Source organism: Colias eurytheme, chromosome 26 (assembly GCF_061535395.1).
Source record: "Colias eurytheme isolate Ceu_HAF_F1 chromosome 26, ilColEury1 Martin Lab GWU primary, whole genome shotgun sequence".
Classification (NCBI taxonomy): Eukaryota; Metazoa; Arthropoda; class Insecta; order Lepidoptera; family Pieridae; genus Colias; species Colias eurytheme.
In genome coordinates, this window is record NC_143005.1 from 507,838 (window position 1) to 525,680 (window position 17,843).

The 17,843-nt window shown below is 32.9% G+C and overlaps 1 protein-coding gene across 2 annotated transcripts in view; it reads right to left on the minus strand.

Annotated features, from left to right (window-relative positions):
- The window catches only part of LOC149896983 (uncharacterized), an 87,431-nt gene that overhangs the window by 33,108 nt on the left and 36,480 nt on the right, over nt 1-17,843 (minus strand). For both annotated transcript variants that reach the window (XM_090116638.1, XM_090116637.1), the window contains exon 2: nt 14,828-14,872. The gene's annotated coding sequence lies outside the window, so the exon portion shown is untranslated. The remainder of the gene's footprint in view (nt 1-14,827; nt 14,873-17,843) is intronic.

The window sequence follows — 17,843 nt, forward strand, 5'->3', positions numbered from 1 at the left end:
TCTTGATTCTTGCGAGATTTATCGATTTTGCTCGGTTTTGTTTTCGCAAATAAAAATATTCGATGTTCCAAGATCGAAGAAAAGTTAATGGATTTTTATAATTCGTTAAAAATTGAAGTCAACTTAGCAATTTGAATTAAAAGGATTTATTTATTTTATCTCCTTGACTAATAATTAATTTTACCTGTAGCTCTTTCTGAAGGACATTTCGGTCTCTTAATTAGATATGACCAATTCATCGATTTTCAGAGCCTTTTTTGAGTTTAATATTATATCATGTAAGTTGTAACAATGGGCAATGCCTAAGTTATTCGTTAAGTACTTGTCTGGTGTCTTATTGAAATGACCAATAAATAATACGCGTATTACAAGAGTGTTTAATTCTTTGTGTTATTTTTAAATGATTGTCAGATGGTGTAACACAACACATGCTGCCACAGATGGCTATATTTTGTTTCTACGTCAACATCTTCATACTATTATTATCTTTTTTTTATTTTTTTTAAGTCATAACGTGATTATCTCATTACTAAGTTGACGGTTTATAGTTTATACGTCTTATTGACGTGTTTTTAACACTTATAAGGTATGAAATCCCGTTAACGTTGCATTTGTGTTTGAGATTTAACAATGGTTATTGAAAGAGAAGGAAAATATGATAGTATGTCTGTTTTTTCTTCACACATAATACAAGAAAAATGTTTAATATTTATGTACCTATTCTAGTAGGCCATTATTTTTGTTATTAGAGATTAATAATTTCAAATCAATGTACTCGTAGTGAACTACAAAGAACAAACTAAATAATTACTATAAAACATGGCTATGATTAAATGCATTTTTTGCTATTTCATTTCAAGAAACAGCGATTATTTTTATAAAGCACTTTGCCCTTTTTATTTCAAGTTTACAATTCATACTCACGTGGTATTACGAACACTACCTGCACCATATGAACCATATCCATAAAACACAAAATAATAGTTTATAAGCACATATCAATTTTTTCAAGGCCGGATATATGCAAGAATGGTTACAATGAGGGGAGAATATTTACGGTGTCGTGATAACAATTGCCAGCATTAAAAACAAGTTTACGAACTGGTCCAGGTTTTTGTTAAAACTTTTTATCATCAGTAATTTGAATTAACCTTCGTTTAATGTATTTATAGGAAGCGGATTAGAATTAATTACGAATTAAACAATTGTAGCCTTATGATTTCGCAATGTTTTCGAATTTAACTTTATTTCATAACAAATAATACACAGAAATTGTATTTCTGGTTTAGCGGGAAACACGTTCTAATTTTTAAATGCGCCGTGCCGCAGATAATAATAGAAGTAGAACTAAGATGCACAGATAAACCACGATGCTGCCTCTAAAGAGGTTGTAATTTTGTAATTAAATCATGCTAACTTTTTCTTGACTCTTCTATAAATAGTGTAAAAAGATTTTCTATTCATTATTTTTAATGAAGAAAACTACATCCGTTTATTACAACACCAAGAAATATAAAGGAAATCACTAACGTACTCAAACACAATATTGTGCTCGTCTCGAAAAATCGAATGTTAATATTGATAAATATTGAATGATAAGCTTTCTTCTTATCGTAACTCAGAACGTGTTCTTAAAAAAATATCTAGATATTAGTAGGTATGTCATAAACGAATTAAAAAGAAATGAAATTTAGGCCAGCTCACTCGAAAACAAAGAATTAATGTTCGATGCATTCAAATTACGTAGTTATGTATAGTTAAACTTAAATGCAATTTAAACGTGACATGGTGTCAACTGTCCGTGACCGCTGTGACCTCGAGTTCGATTAATTTAATAGATTCAAATCGATTCGCATTTAACTCGATTAAACAACTCAATCGTGATAATCGTTAATTGAAAAATATTAGTGTATATTTTGGGACGTGACAAATTCTCTGACTAATATTTATTTATTTTACTTTTACTGTCAGTCTATTAGGACTGAAAGTACCTACTGTAGGCTAGAGCTTATGAAAAAAAAAATCAACTCAGTATTCACCTAATAAATATTTTATTATATTTAATTTTATAGGCTTTATATAAATTAAAAGAGGGCAGAATAATGAACACACGTTTCAATCATCTTTTCCTGTGGTCGGTCTACTAGACATTATGAAATTTAACCAAAAACATTTATCCAAACAGTTTCATCGTCCTTCCTATATATGCCTAGTACCTCCCTATTGCAAAGCTATACCTCCCATTTCATTAGTTTCTGAATCTGACCTAAGCTAGCAGCACACTAGCAGTCTTTCTGATTGGAAAGTGACATACGCATGGACAGGTCAAGAAAGGCTTCAACAAGAGCAATTGTTACAGTAATGACATATCGATGAGTCACCCCCATAATCAGCTGTCAACCACGTAACATAGCTTTCACACTTTCCACGCTATATCCAGTAAAACGTCTGTTATCCAACGTGCCGTTATCACTGACAGGTTCGGACAAAAACGGGCACAATAACATGTATTACTAGTTGTACCTATTGCTACTAGAGTTTGTTGTAACATTATGCTTTTTTGTAATGGCAAACCCAAAGTTAAATACGGAAGGAATTGAAAACACAGTCTTCTGGGAACGTCATCTAGACTTTTAATATTATAAATCTGAAGAGTTTGTTTGTTTGAACGCGCTAATCTCAGGAACTACTGGTCCGATTTCAAAAATTCTTTCGTGTTAGATAGCTCATTTATCGAGGAAAGCTATAGGCTATAAAACATATAGACCAACATAAGCGGAGCAATGCGGGTGAAACCACAGGGAACAGCTAGTTAATGATAAAAATGATAATACAGTTTTTATTAATAGATAATAATAGACGTGAAAGTAATGAGAATATTAATTAGTCTCCAGAAATTGTAAAGATCTGTCAATGTTTGTCACGAAAACATTCCTAGCGCTTCTCTGAAAAGTGGGTCTACCATTCCACCAATAAACCTTGTTTCATATAAAAGTAAACTGCTAATGAGAAATAGCAATAAATACATAATTTAATTAATTACATGACTTATACGGCGACAGACGTCTCACTATAATTTAATAAACAGAAGTTAATGTAAACTCTAAACATAAATTATCACTTTATTTAATTATGCCATAAATAACTAACGTATCGAGAATTCAATAAGTATCAGTTAACATTAAGAGTCGAATCGCCCTTCACAAACATTATTGCAATTTATTTAACGTCACAGGGTTGCCAGGTACATTTTTATTAAAAAAATATTTATCAAAAGTTTAATGATAAAATAAATCCCTGTGTTTGTAAAATTTACAACTATTTACGATTTTACATTTACTGTCATGATATATGTATACCCGTAGTCTCATAGTAAATGAATCTTGCGAATATGATTTAAAACTAATGATGTGCCAACCTTAATCCCCGCTATATAATTAAGTTGACAGCCCTACAATAAAAGCGGCGCGGCCGCGGCGCGACCTAGCCGTAATTACAGAGTACAGACGGGTTACGATCGAGTTATGTAGCCGGCTAATTGACATATCCTGACACTTCGCATAACTAAACTTATTATTATAGTTTCTATATTTACGCCAGATTTACTTTAAATAAATGGCTAGGATTGACTGCTTAGTGTTTACTTAGAACTGCTTTTATGTGGCGAATCTCAGCAATGCTTAGTTTGGCATATTATTCTGTAGCTTTGGTTCCTGTAGCCCCTAAGGAATGTCCTTATGCCTTACTGACTTCAAGGAGAATGATTAGGATAAGCGCTATTTTAACATAAAGTTAAATCAGAAAGCCTGAATAATTTACATATGTTTCGCTTTACAAAGAACTTTAGTGAAGAATAAAGTACGGATTAATGAATATGTAATAAAGACGTTGGCGCGTGCGCGTGCGCCTGTGAAAGTGCAGTAATTAAATTGGGCGCGCGTTTCGGACGGGGTGACCCTTCGTTGGGTCGTTAGATGTGATTTAATTATTATTTTATAGCTATGGTGAATTAAAATTTAATAAAAAATCTGTGAGACCGAATTTTGTTACTAAATTGGGTTAAATATTTTGACATTATGAACACTTACGGCTTTTTTATTTATAGCCATGTATTTCTTTATATTATAAATTTTAATTACATATATGTACCTTTGTTTATTAAAACAATAAATAACTCTAGTTTCATACATTTTATAGTTGCAACAGAGATAGTTTACACGTGTGTGCGAATATAGGACTTACAAGCCCTCTCTAATTAGTCAAGTCCCATAGAGAACGGACATCCGACACGACCGGAGCTAGCACTCTACTAGTGTCAATTAACGCATAATTTCAACAGTAAATCATAAATAAAGCTTTAATGAGTTACATTCAATTACGTAAGGAACATAATAATCATTACAATATTAATAATTAATTGAATAATTAAAATTTTTTTTCACACCGCCGCGAGGCGAGATACTTGCCCCCCCAAAATAGAATAATATTATTAGAATGTTAATTACAAACAAATTGTTAACATAATCTATTATTAGTCATTGCTATATGCTTCTGACACACAGTTTAATTGTTCAGGAGCCTATGGATTCTTACAACTATGTACATATAAATATTGTAAATTATTACAAGGAATTAAAAAAAAAATATCCCGTAAAATTTAAAAGGCTTGTCACGCAGCGTGTTAGCCACAGTCGGAAAGCGGAACAACGTCTTGCGTCACTTGACCATCTGCCGGCGATTAGTCGACTGTATTGTTATTGTTGACTTGTAGGCCTAATTTATTTTTTAAGGATTATGATATAATAGATTAGAAAACGAACAGCGAAGTGCTTTCGATAACTTATGTCTATTAGTCAGGCGATACAGTTCGGTGAATAATTAAAATAAATTAAATCAGTTCAGAATAATCGTTCAAACTGTTATAAATTAACAATTATGTCAAAAAAAGAACATAACTTGAATTTGAAACGTACCTACTCATTATTAGTAAATATTATTTTCCCTCATAGACAAAATACAAAATACTTATCATTTTATTTCAATTTTATATCATTTAAAAACAAAAAAAATACTATCTAACGCCGCTTCGAATGCAAATGCAATGCAAATGAATCAGCAGCTGGAAATTTATCTAAGCAGAAAAGGGTAACATTGAAATCCTTCATTCATCAAACCGTCTACCAAGGGGAATTGGGGATATATGGAATATTAATAGTAGACCGTATGTTAGAATCTCGACGTAGAGATGGGATAAACCCGCGGTTTTGTTATACCCCATACTAATGTATGTGGCAAATATTCATCTTTCTCTTTTTTATGAGATTAAATACACCCCTAACTCATTATTTCACACGCAAGATATCAATTATGATATTCAATAATTACCTCGTTTCAGTTTATTATGTTAACATATACCTAATAACGTTTCAACTAAGTAATTAAATAGATATTATATTATTTAGAAAGTACGTCAATTACTGGCAAAAATTAAAAAGTGTGCAATTAACAAACAATTACTCAACATAGTAAGATTTACGTAAAGCCCATTTGTACGCAAATCTTTGTTTCATGAGAGAGCCGAAATACTAATTGTTTTAATCGTTGCATACAATAGGAAGTCGTTATCCGTTTCAGTCAATAAATAATTGAAGTAGAGATTGTAAAAAACACAATTGTATAAAAAAAAACATAAAGTGATTAAGGTACAATTATTAAATCTATGTTAAAAATAGATTACGGTAAGAAAAAGGTAGGTATCAAAACAAAGAGCATACAAACACAGATTATGATACTAAGTATAAGTGCTCGAAGTGAGAGGAAATGAAATAAACTTTTGAACACTACATAGCAAAAGCTTTTTTCTATAATTATAGTAAACACCACAGACATGTATATTTAAGTAGACAACGCAAGTACCGCGATCTGTATGAAAACCAAGCGTGTCATATTTTTTGTACTGACCTTGACGCGTTATGACGTCACGAGCGCTTTTTAGTGATGTTAATTTCATTTTACGCTAAATCGATTAGGCCGCCACTCGCGCGGCGATTCTAGTATCGTCCTATCCCATCGAAGTAAATCGAAAGAAATCAGATCAAACTAGATCTATGTCTAAGAGGTAGTCAAATAAATGAATCGTAATCGATTACTAAATCGATTCAAGACAGAATAAAACCGGCCAAGTGCGAGTCGGGCTCGCGCACAAAGGGTTCCGTAGCAGCAAATATAATAAATTACAGTTAAATCAACCTATCTCAAAAACTATAAGAGATACTTTGATCAAACCAAAAATCGTTGAAAGAGTTAATTAGCATGCATCACCTCTATTTTTTTTAGAATTTTATACCCCGTAGTTATAAAAATAGAGGGGGGGGGACATACTTTTTACGACTTTGAGAGCTGATATCTCAAAAACCGTTCACTTTAAGAAAAATGTTTTTTAGAAAACTTTATATCATTTTAAAAGACCTTTCCATTGATACCCCACACGGGTATGTGCATCGAAAAAAAAAATTTCATCCCTCAGTTACATGTATGGGGGGCCCCACCCCCAATTCTTTTTTTTACTATTTAGTGTCATATTTTTGTAGCGGTTCATACAACACATATTCCCATCAAATTTCATCACTGTAGTACTTATAGTTTCCGAGTAAATCGGCTGTGACAGACGGACAGACGGACAGACGGACAGACGGACATGACGAAACTATAAGGGTTCCGTTTTTGCCATTTTGGCTACGGAACCCTAAAAATGATAATTACCATAGACAGAGGGATGATAAAATAAAGTTATAAACCTTTTAATATTCTAACAAGTAAACTAATGTGTTTTAGCTTTTTCTTACATATGCCCATTGAGTTACCATGTACTACGTACTAGAGAGGCCATCGAAAGAAAGTAATGAAACTGTCAATCAATCAATCTTTATGTCCCGTTGCATCGATCCATTTTCCTTTTATGTTCGGGTTACTTGGAAAACTGAAAAAACAAACATAGTCTAAGCAATAAGGAGTTTTCTTAAAAAACTCCCAAGATGACACTTTAACTAATGGCGTCCATGTCGTAATATTTATTTTTAGTAGGTACCTTTGTATTAAAATACTTAAAAGTTCTAGGTCAAGTCGTATTAAATGACAAAAAAAATCTATGCCTTTTTTTCTGAAAAATTGCTCCTACAAATTATCATTTTTCTGTTCGATTATAAAATCGATTAGAATCGAGAACTGTTGCATCAAATGAACATCACTAACCACAAAATTGGACAGAAAAATGAGAACAGAAAAATGAGAAGACGCTATTCATTGCTTGTTATCATACGACGCGATCTTTACCGTGCCAAGTAAAAGCCGCAATGTATTCCGAATCATTTCGTATGATTTGGTATCCGTGTTTGTCACGATCGTTTTCCAAAAATATTCTTTATTTGATTTTAAAATAAATAGTGCATATTCTGATTAGAAAATTACTTACCGGTGGAAGGAAACATCTCTGCTAACTTGGCCACTCACAGCTGTGGAGTTTCTACAGTTTATAACGGCGCAATTCGGCATTTTACTTTATTCAGCTTCACGTCTTTCCTTGGCGAACTGCAAGCGCGGACTGAGTGTAGGCCAGCGTCAAGTAAGTTTCAATAACGTAGTTTGGACACGGGAAGTACATACACTCGCTTAGTCTATCTTGATACATGTCCGTGGTAAACACTATCCAAACATAAATATTTTATGATTATTTCATTTACTGGACGATAGATTTTATTTGACAAATGATTTATTATATGATGGTTAGGTAAAGTGATACCTTCAATGTGCCCTTAAACTCACACAAACACAATTCACATTACATACAAACGCGTGCTTTCTCGTCTAATCGAACTGGTAAAGAAAGCTGTCGCAGTCGCGATTGATTCTGCTTATACAGGGTGTAATCGTTAAGTGTGCACAGGCGATTTTTCCGTAAGTATTACAGATACCAAAAAACTTTAAACTGATATCGAAAGTACTTAACGTAAAGAGTAAAATGGCGGTAACAAATTTTTAAAAATAAATCGAGAAATATAAAAAAAATTATCTTTAAACCCTCCCATACATTAAGTATGAAATATGAAAGAAGAAAGAAAGAAAGAAAGAAAATACATTTAATCACAAATACTTAATTACAATTTTTCACTTATAACTAAATACACTTTTGAGAACAATACACATTAATAAATTTTAAACCTTAAAATACAATAAATATATTCAAATATTAGTCGGTATTCGTGATTAGGTGGACTACTCAGCATTTGCCTCTCCGTGTTAGAGGAGAGGCGCCGGTTTTCAGTAGTCCCCTCGACCTGCTACGCTTGGAGCACCAGAACGGTCTTTTGTGATGTAAAATAAAAAGCTAATAAAATAAATATTTCAAATTTAAAAAATAGGAGAATATAAATATATTGAAGTGTTTAAATAAAATTGTCAATACATAATATAAACTTACTTGTACATACTTGATATTTAAATATAAAGGGTTAAGGAATAAGATGTAATGAAGTAATTTATACGTATAGATAAGTATAAGAGTGAATATATACATAATAAAATAAAATAGATAAGGCTATACATTCAACGCTACTAGGGCTGGTTAAGAAATTCAGCAAGTATAACTTTTTTGTACTGATGTTTAAAACTGTGCAGTGTTTTGCAATTTCTTATTGGCGGAGGTAAGTTATTCCAGCACCTAGTAGCGCTGTACGTAAAGCTTCCCCTGAAAGCCGCTGTATAGTTTCTGGGGGTTGAAAGTTTATACATGGACGCCCGTGTATCATACATGCGATTGCCATCATCCATCCATGTGAGTTTACTGTAGAGGTAGGCGGGTGCCTTGGTCATGACCACGTTGAATAGTAGGGAGGCTAGGTGCAGTCGCCTACGACTCTCCATATTTAAAATTTTGTTGGACTTTAGGATGGGTGATATATGGGTCCGAGCTGGTATGTCCCAACAAAAACGAGCGCAGGCGTTTTGCATTCGCTGTATGGAGTTTTTAGTGCGTACCAGCAATCTAGGACCATACATCACATCGGCATAGTTGAATTTTGATAGTATGAGTGATTCACAAAGCTTTAAACGTAGGTCTGTGTTCAAATATGACCTAATATTATACAACACTTTCAGGCGGTAAAAGCAGTTTGAAATTATTGAATTAATATGTTTTTCGAATCTAAGTTGTTCGTCGAATATGACCCCTAAGTTACGAGCCTCACGTACACGCTCGATGACAGTGCCTTGAATGTTAAGTACAGGATTTTGCTGCTCGACACTTTTTACCTGTTTTGGTGTACCTAGTATCATGAATTTCGTTTTGTCAGCGTTTAGCTGCAAGGTATTATTTGCTGACCGCGTAGAAATTCGATCTAGGTCACCATTTAGTTTTACTAAGCTATTCTGTGTATCATCGGGCTTGAAAGATAGATAAAGTTGTATATCATCAGCGTAGGAATGAAATTTACAACATTGAATATTATCAATAATGTCTGCAGTGTATAAGATAAATAATAGCGGCCCCAGAATTGAGCCTGCATTTCACGCATTTTCCGGGTATTTTCCAGATATTTTCCAGGCATTATCCGGACATTTCTCTGAAATAGCCTGTAATGTCTGGAAAATCCCCGGGAAATGCTCAGAAAATCCCCGGAAAATGCCTGGGAAATTCCCGGAAAATAACCGGAAAATGCCTGGGAAATGTCTGGAAAATGTCTGGAAAATATCCGGAAAATGCGTGAAAATGTCCGGGAGAAGCGTGGCAAATGCCTGGAAAATCCCCGGAAAATCTCCGAGAAATGCTCGGAAAATCCCCGGAAAATGCCTGGGAAATGCTCGGAAAATGTCTGGAAAATATCCGGAAAATGCGTGTAAAATTTCGGAAAAACCGTGGAAAGTCCCTGGAAAATATCCGGAAAATGCGTGAAAATGTCCGGAAGATATCCGAAAAAAGCCTGGAAAATGCCAGGGAAATGCCCGGAAAATGTCTGGAAAACACCCGGAAAATCCCCGGGAAATGTTCGGAAAATCCCCGGAAAATGCCTGGGAAATGCTCGGAAAGTGTCTGGAAAATATCCGGAAAATGCGTGGAAAATTCCGGAAAACCCGTGGAAAATCCCTGGAAAATAGCCGGAAAATGCGTGAAAATATCCGGAAGATATCCGGGAAATCCTCGGAAAATTCCTTAGAAATGTCCGGAAAATGTCTGGAAAATGCCTGGAAAATATCCGGAAAATGCGTGAAAATGTCCGGAAAATGCCTGGAAAATCCCCGGAAAATGCCAGGGAAATGTCCGGAAAATGTCTGAAAAACACCCGGAAAATCCCCGGGAAATGCTCGGAAAATCTCCGGAAAATGCCTGGGAAATGCTCGGAAAATGTCTGGAAAATATCCGGAAAATGCGTGGAAAATTCCGGAAAAACCGTGGAAAATGCCTGGAAAATCTCCGGAAAATGCGTGAAAATGTCCGGAAGATATCCGGAAAATGCCTGGAAAATCCCCGGAAAATGCCTTAGAAATGTCCGGAAAATGTCTGGGAAATGCGTGGAAAATGCCTGGAAATCCCCGGAAAATGCCAGGGAAATGTCCGGAAAATGTCTGGAAAACATCCGGAAAATCTCCGGGAAATGCTCGGAAAATCCCCGGAAAATTCCTGGGAAATTCCCGGAAAATAACCAGAGATGCCAGGGAAATGTCTGGAAAATATTCGGAAAATGCGTGGAAATGTCCGGAAAAAGCGTGGAAAATGCCCGGAAAATGCTCGTAAAATCCCCGGAAAATGCGTGAAAATGTCCGGAAAAAGCGTGGAAAATGCCACTTCAAATTTGCGAAGTAATTAAAGCAGAAAACCAAAACAGAAAAAGAAAGCTAAAATCTTTCATATTAAATGTATATGGGATATTCATATTTCATACTTAATGTATGGGAGGGTTTAAAGATAATTTTTTTCATATTTCTCGATTTATTTAAAAAAAATTATTACGGCCATTTTACTCATTAGGTTAAGTACTTTCGATATCAGTTTAAAGTTTTTTGTTATCTGTAATACTTACGGAAAAATCGCCTGTGCACACTTAACGATTACACCCTGTATATTGCTGATAAACAATATTCTATGTTCATGACATTTATGATATTATTCAATTTCAATTCAATATACATAATATTATATAATTAATGTGAAGTCTACACCAATTGAAGCCCCACCGGGCTATTAAACAGATGCATTCACATGTGTTTTATGATCGATTTTACGTAAGAACAAGTTAGGGGAACGGTTGTCTGTGTGTCGCTTTACATATATTTTTGTAATACTAAAATTAACCGAGACATCGATAAGACGGAAAAGCGAGAGGAATTATTCTTCCTACAAGAGCGTATTATTACGGTAATATTAAGTATTATTCTTATTTATTACTCATGAAATAAGTAATTGATTATGATTATGCTTCTGTTCGGTAACGCTTTGAATGTGTAAGTTAGTAACAAATAGTAAAACAGCGATACATATTTTCTTCACATATTTTAAGTTTTAACACAAAAAACATTCTTAAGCCATCTCTACGCTCAATGTTTCTGTAAACGTATTTAAACAATGCAATTAATTAAACGATCTAGATAGATGACATTCCGTGGGAAAATCGTTATCATACATTACAATAAGTCGTGCTTCACGCGCATACAATTGATCGATCAATAATAAGTTTGTTATTAACATGCAATTATTATCTTCATACAACTGTATGTCTTTAAACTACGAAATAACAATCGAAACAGTAGCATTTGCTTGGTGTTAGAATCAGAATTCTTACTCCAAGGAAAAAAAAAATATAATTTAGAAAATGGTAGAGCGTTTTTCCTTCAAAATCACGATTTATGAAGTTAAAAACTTCTTAAATTCTAATCAGTCATTTATTACAGATATACTATATTGTCTTATTTTACGGTCCACCACAAGCAATTTTAGCAATTTCATAGTAGTAAATTGTATCAATGTAATATGACTCATTATTATTTATATGTAGTAGAATTTCTAATTGATAATTAGTAATTATTTTCCTAATTCCAATAAGATACAGTCTGCAGTTAATAAAAGATGTGCTCTACCTGATGCTTATGATACGGACTACTAAGAAATGGTTATAGACGTTACCACATTGTTAACATTGAACTGGATAATGTATGTGAATATATACCGTTTGAAAAACATTGAATTACGATTCCATAATAATCACAGAAGGGACTTTGAATCAGCTTTCAGTTCATTACGTTCTTAGGAAAAATTTGTATCTATATTTGAAACTACACACTTCAAAATACGGCTTCTCTCGCGTTTTACCTGCTATGTGCTTATTCAGACTATTATTTAGCCATAGATACGTTAAATAGCCTTTCTTGATTGAGCAACAAACATCCACTTTACCTACACATCTTATGATAGTACTTAAGATTACATACAGTCGTGCGGGATAGCTAGTAGTAAACAAATTGTTGTACTTTCTCTTACCTTAATATATAATACGCACCATATACGTTACCTATATGTTTATTAACCCACCACGAAATGGGTTAACTGCGTAGTCAAATGAGACAATTGTGAGGGTCATAAACCGAACAACGCTCCGGTAGTGGACCGGTGTGCCCGAAATGGCACGTCTGACTCATTGTGGGACTACACACATGTGGCACGAAATCGGACGTTTACGCACGACTAAGTACGGATGCAAAATGTTAAGGGAAACAATGAATTGCTGATTTGTTTGAAATTGCGTGTGTAGTAGAAGTAATAGATCTTAGGAAATCTTGACATTTGGCACAAAAATTAGATGGTTTTTGAGAAAGCTTTGTTATGCAGTCCTGAAACTTTAACACAGTTCAGTTCTATCAGTCAAGGAGTAAGAAGTTATCAGTTTTAAGTTAATCATCTAAAACAATGAAATAAACATATACTGCGAGCAATAAAACAATTTCTTAACCATAAGGGTGCTTTTCCACCAGAGATGTGCGAGGATGCGTAGCGAGGGATGTGTGTGTAAAGAACCAATCATTTCGCTTCATTTAGCGTTTGAAGCGATACTATTGGTATGACTATGACATATACCACGTGCCTAAAAGTATGTTAGATGTATCAAGTCCCCAAATAATAATATTCAAACCTCGTCTAGACAAGTTATAATACATTTAACTCATGCAAATGTGACAATCAACTCAGCTGTGTAATCCGAGCTAGCATCTAGATTGCAGTAGGTCAGTTATATAAATACTATTTCACGGCCTGTTGCTATCACATGTGTCAATGGATATGGAATAACAGCGAATAATGAAGCACTTATATACTTAAGTAATAGTTTTTATTTAAGCTTATGTACTATGAAAAATTTATACAAAAAAATTGCTATATGAAAATTGAGTATACTTAAGTCATTTTTGGGACAATGCGATAACATTTTTGATTAATTATTGTCAATTTAATTTTAAACATAAACAAAGCTTACACTTCATAGATAATTAGTGTGATAATTTGTTACACCTTTTTAAAATATTACGCAACTTTCTAAGATTTATCTTATTTTAAATTAAAAATGGCATTGCCATAAATCTAGAAGATAAATATCAATCACTATTGGATAATATTAATTAAACAATTTAAATTACATAAACTCAACGAAAGTTGTATTCGTACGTATTACCATAGTAAGTATAGTATGAAAAATTGCATTTTCGACTGTTTTGATAACATATTCACCAATACCACAAAAGTATTGAAAATGGAATAAAAAAACCTATTTATATGTTTAAAATGCTAATAGCTTGTTGAATAGCAATTAAATGCATATTAAGTAGGTACCTACAGCGCAGCTAAGTGGAGACTGGAGAGTAATCATTGCAGCTTGTATGTATGTTTGAATTTACTTTTATTTCTTTAGTTCGTATTTAGTACGAATAATCTCAAAATTTAATTGAATTCTATTCGTTTTTTATTGATATGCAATAGCTCTATTAATCTATCTCGAAATTTGCTAGAAGATTGAAAATACGCCTATGTTTTCGTCAGAGTTTTTATCGATTAATTTAATTTATACAAAATGGTAAACGAATTATCTAATTTACATCATAATCCTCTTTTCCCTTGGCCATATCGTTATCAAGTTCAGTAAAAATAAAAATTTTATGCTAATAAATAAGTAAATAACTTTTATTAGCATAACTAATTGTTAATGTACCACTTATCGATATCAAATTGCAATAACAAAGTTATTCGTATAGGAACAAGTAAAATAGAGTTATGTATTCCATGCATTAATTGATCAAGTTCAAGTTACTAATAAGTTAATGAAACGAATTGCAAGGTCATTAATATAAAGATTTTTCAAGGAAAAAATACGTCGTTATATAATAAAATATCGTGAAATAGCCTATAGTATATTAATAACAATCACTGTTAGTCATTTGCGTAGTAATCCTAATAGATTTTTTTATAATTGAGCGACTCCCGGTGTGAGTTTGGCCCAATTTAGCATATTAAGCATGCTCTATATGTATAAAAACACAGTAAATAGGTTTGCTATGGTAAAAAGATGTCAATAAATCTAATACTTAGATTATTATAAGGCAAACGTGTTTTTCTGTGAGTGAAAATTAAAATTTTAAATGTGAATTCAAGCATAGTTACTTATGATGAATTTATTGACGTTGTACATAATAATAAATTTAAAAATCTTAAGTCTGTCACTAATAACTACATATATTTATAATTTATCTATGATAATTATTTAATGTTTCTTTAAAACATATATTTTTTACTTACCAACAGTCAAATATTTGCTTGTAACATTCTCCAAAGAACTGCGATCTGTAACAAAATAAAAAACAATTATTGACTGTCTGACTTTTATTTAAGGTATACGTATATTATGTAATAAATTACTATGACTTATTTGAAGAATTTTGGAAGTAATGTCTTCCCAATGCGATGTACGTAAAATCAATGCCTTCAATGCGCCATGCCATTGTAATTTACGGGGCAAAATCCAATTTGTCACAAAAACTTGAATAAATGAAGGTTTATGTATGACATTGATATTTAAAATTACATAATGTCTCAATTAAAAAGCCCTTATGATTGGATATGTGAATTATTTTTGACGACGAAAATTATAATTTACACAAAATTATTTTGTAGGTGCAAGTATTTGTTTTTTTTTTATAATTTGGCCATGAAATATGATTATCTGTGTAATAATGAAAAAAGTTAGTAATTAATTGTTATAAAAGTAACAGAATACAGTAAAATAATATTTGTTTTACCCAAAAAAAATGTTACGTAAAACAAAATCAGCGAGCAAGATATTACCAAATAAAAAATTAGCTCTCATTAAAATAAATATAAATCTAGACGAGATAGAAAGTGAAACCTATTTAGCATAACGACTCGCGTCTGACCCCGGACCGTTTCCATGGATCATAAATATTGCGCCCGCGCAGCATCGCATGTGCACTCTGAATTATTCAATACTTTGCAGCGTATTGAGTATTGACCGGTATATAGAGACCATAGATAAACTATGATATAATATACAAAAACATATTAAGTACTAGCTCATAGCTGTGCCCCACGGTTTTACCCGTGGTGCTCCGCTCTAGCCGAGGAAGGCTATAGGCTATAAGCGTGATGCTTATAGCCTATAGCCTTCCTCGATAAATGGGCTATCTAACATCGAAAGGATTTTTGAAATCGGACCAGTAGTTTCTGAGATTAGCAAAGAAACAAACAAACAAACTCGATATACTAATATTATAATTTATTAAGCTGAAGATCTTCAGCGTTATAATATTAGTGTGATATTAGTATAGATTTTACCACGCAGTTTAGGAATAACACGACCCCTAATATTACAAGTCATTTTACCATTAAAATTATTAGAAAGATCAAACAAAACTTTCATTCACAAAAACTTTCAAGTAAATATACAACTAAATCGGAATCGATTCATTTATGTAAATGCTCGAATCGGAAGTAAGTTGTTTACAAATTATTGAGTGGGTTTCACTCTCGCGGCGCGGGCCCGGGCGCCACGGTCAAGGCGATCGTTATAGATCGTGATCTATGCGCTCGATCATTTCTTATTTCTATTGGAATGGTCAAGGTGCAGTTATAAAATATAGTTAAGTGATGTTTATATAATATGTACATAAAATTGAGTTTCGTTTTTGTTGAATTGAAGAATTTATTTAATGCCAGTTTTAAAAGCGTGATAGGTTTATTATTATTGTAATTAGAGTCAATCAATTATTTTTTTGTAAGATGTCTATTTTATTTTTCTTTATTAACTAGGGAAGTTATGATTGTGATAGATTTATTATTGTTGTATGAATGATTTGCCTATTCTAGTTATTATAACTTTTAATGTATGTGTTAATTGCCCTCAACATATTTATTTTATTATTATGTATTTAGTATCGTAAACCTTATTTCTTTAATTAGAAATCTATTAAGTGGTATTACGGCACAGATTATTTCTTTATTATAGAGACCGCATCCTTGGTACAGTGTTTGACGCGTGAGCGTAATACCGAGGGGTCCTGGGTTCGATTCCTGGTGGAGACGAAGAAAAAAAATGTCTCGGTCTGGCAGGACACAGAATGCTGATCACCTACTTGTACCTAAAAAAAATCGATCAGTGAAACAGATGTATAATAATGCATCTGCCCCTTACCCCACTAGGGGACATGGGACTTCACTTATATTTATAGAGCAAAGGCATAATATATTAGGTTAATGGTAAAATGTTTCATGCCATTAGACATTGCTTCTAAAACAATTGCTTTTAGGTCATTTAGCAAACGCAATTAGTGGAAAACTGGAAAGTACTAATCCCTAATGTAAGGTGTGGTCAGCTGGTCTCATTTTACCCTTTTTTATGTTATGAAAAATTTGTAACCATTCTAGATTAATTTTTAACCAACTTCAAAAAAAGGAGGACGTTATTAATTCGGCCTGAATATTTTTTTTTAATACAATTTTCGTGTTTTACACCATCGTCGCAAAGTACATTATTATTTAAGGTTGGTAAATTCGATTACGCTAGTACGAGTAATGGTATTATGCTTGTATCACAGACTAATAATAATATACTACGTATACAACTTGTATGCTCACAGGGTGGGATTTAAAGGTTTTATCTCTAAATTTGATTATTTTTCAAGAAAGTAAGGAAAATGCCCACAAAATTGAGCGTATGACTCGATTCAAAGTACCTTTATGGTTTCTGTAATATAGTGAATTTCAGCATTCCTTCAGTAATGTTGAACGACTATATTATAATACTAGCTGTGCAACGCGGTTTTACCCGCAGTGCTCCGTTCCTGTTGGTCTTAGCGTGATGATATATAGCTTCCTAGATAAATGGGCTATCTAACACCGAAATAATTTTTCAAATCGGACCAGTAGTTCATGAGATTAGCGCGTTCAAACAAACAAACAAACTCTTCAGCTTTTTAATATTAGTATAGATTACAAATAATAATTTGGAAAATCCAAAAGTGCACGCCTCATAATTTTTTTTTAATAAATATTTATTAATTATTATTTTTGTTTATTTAATAACAATTAAACCACATCGAATCAGACCCTGAAAAATGAAAGGGTTCTATTCCTGAGCATACTCAAGCGTAAGAGAAAAAAAAAGATTCGATTAGTAAAGTATTTCGGTCGCTATCGTGTTAACAAGAAAAAGGATCCGCACATACAGACACACGGACGTCCAAGACAGAACTTTTTTAAACTGTTTTTTAACTAGTTTAAATAACAAAAATGACATCAA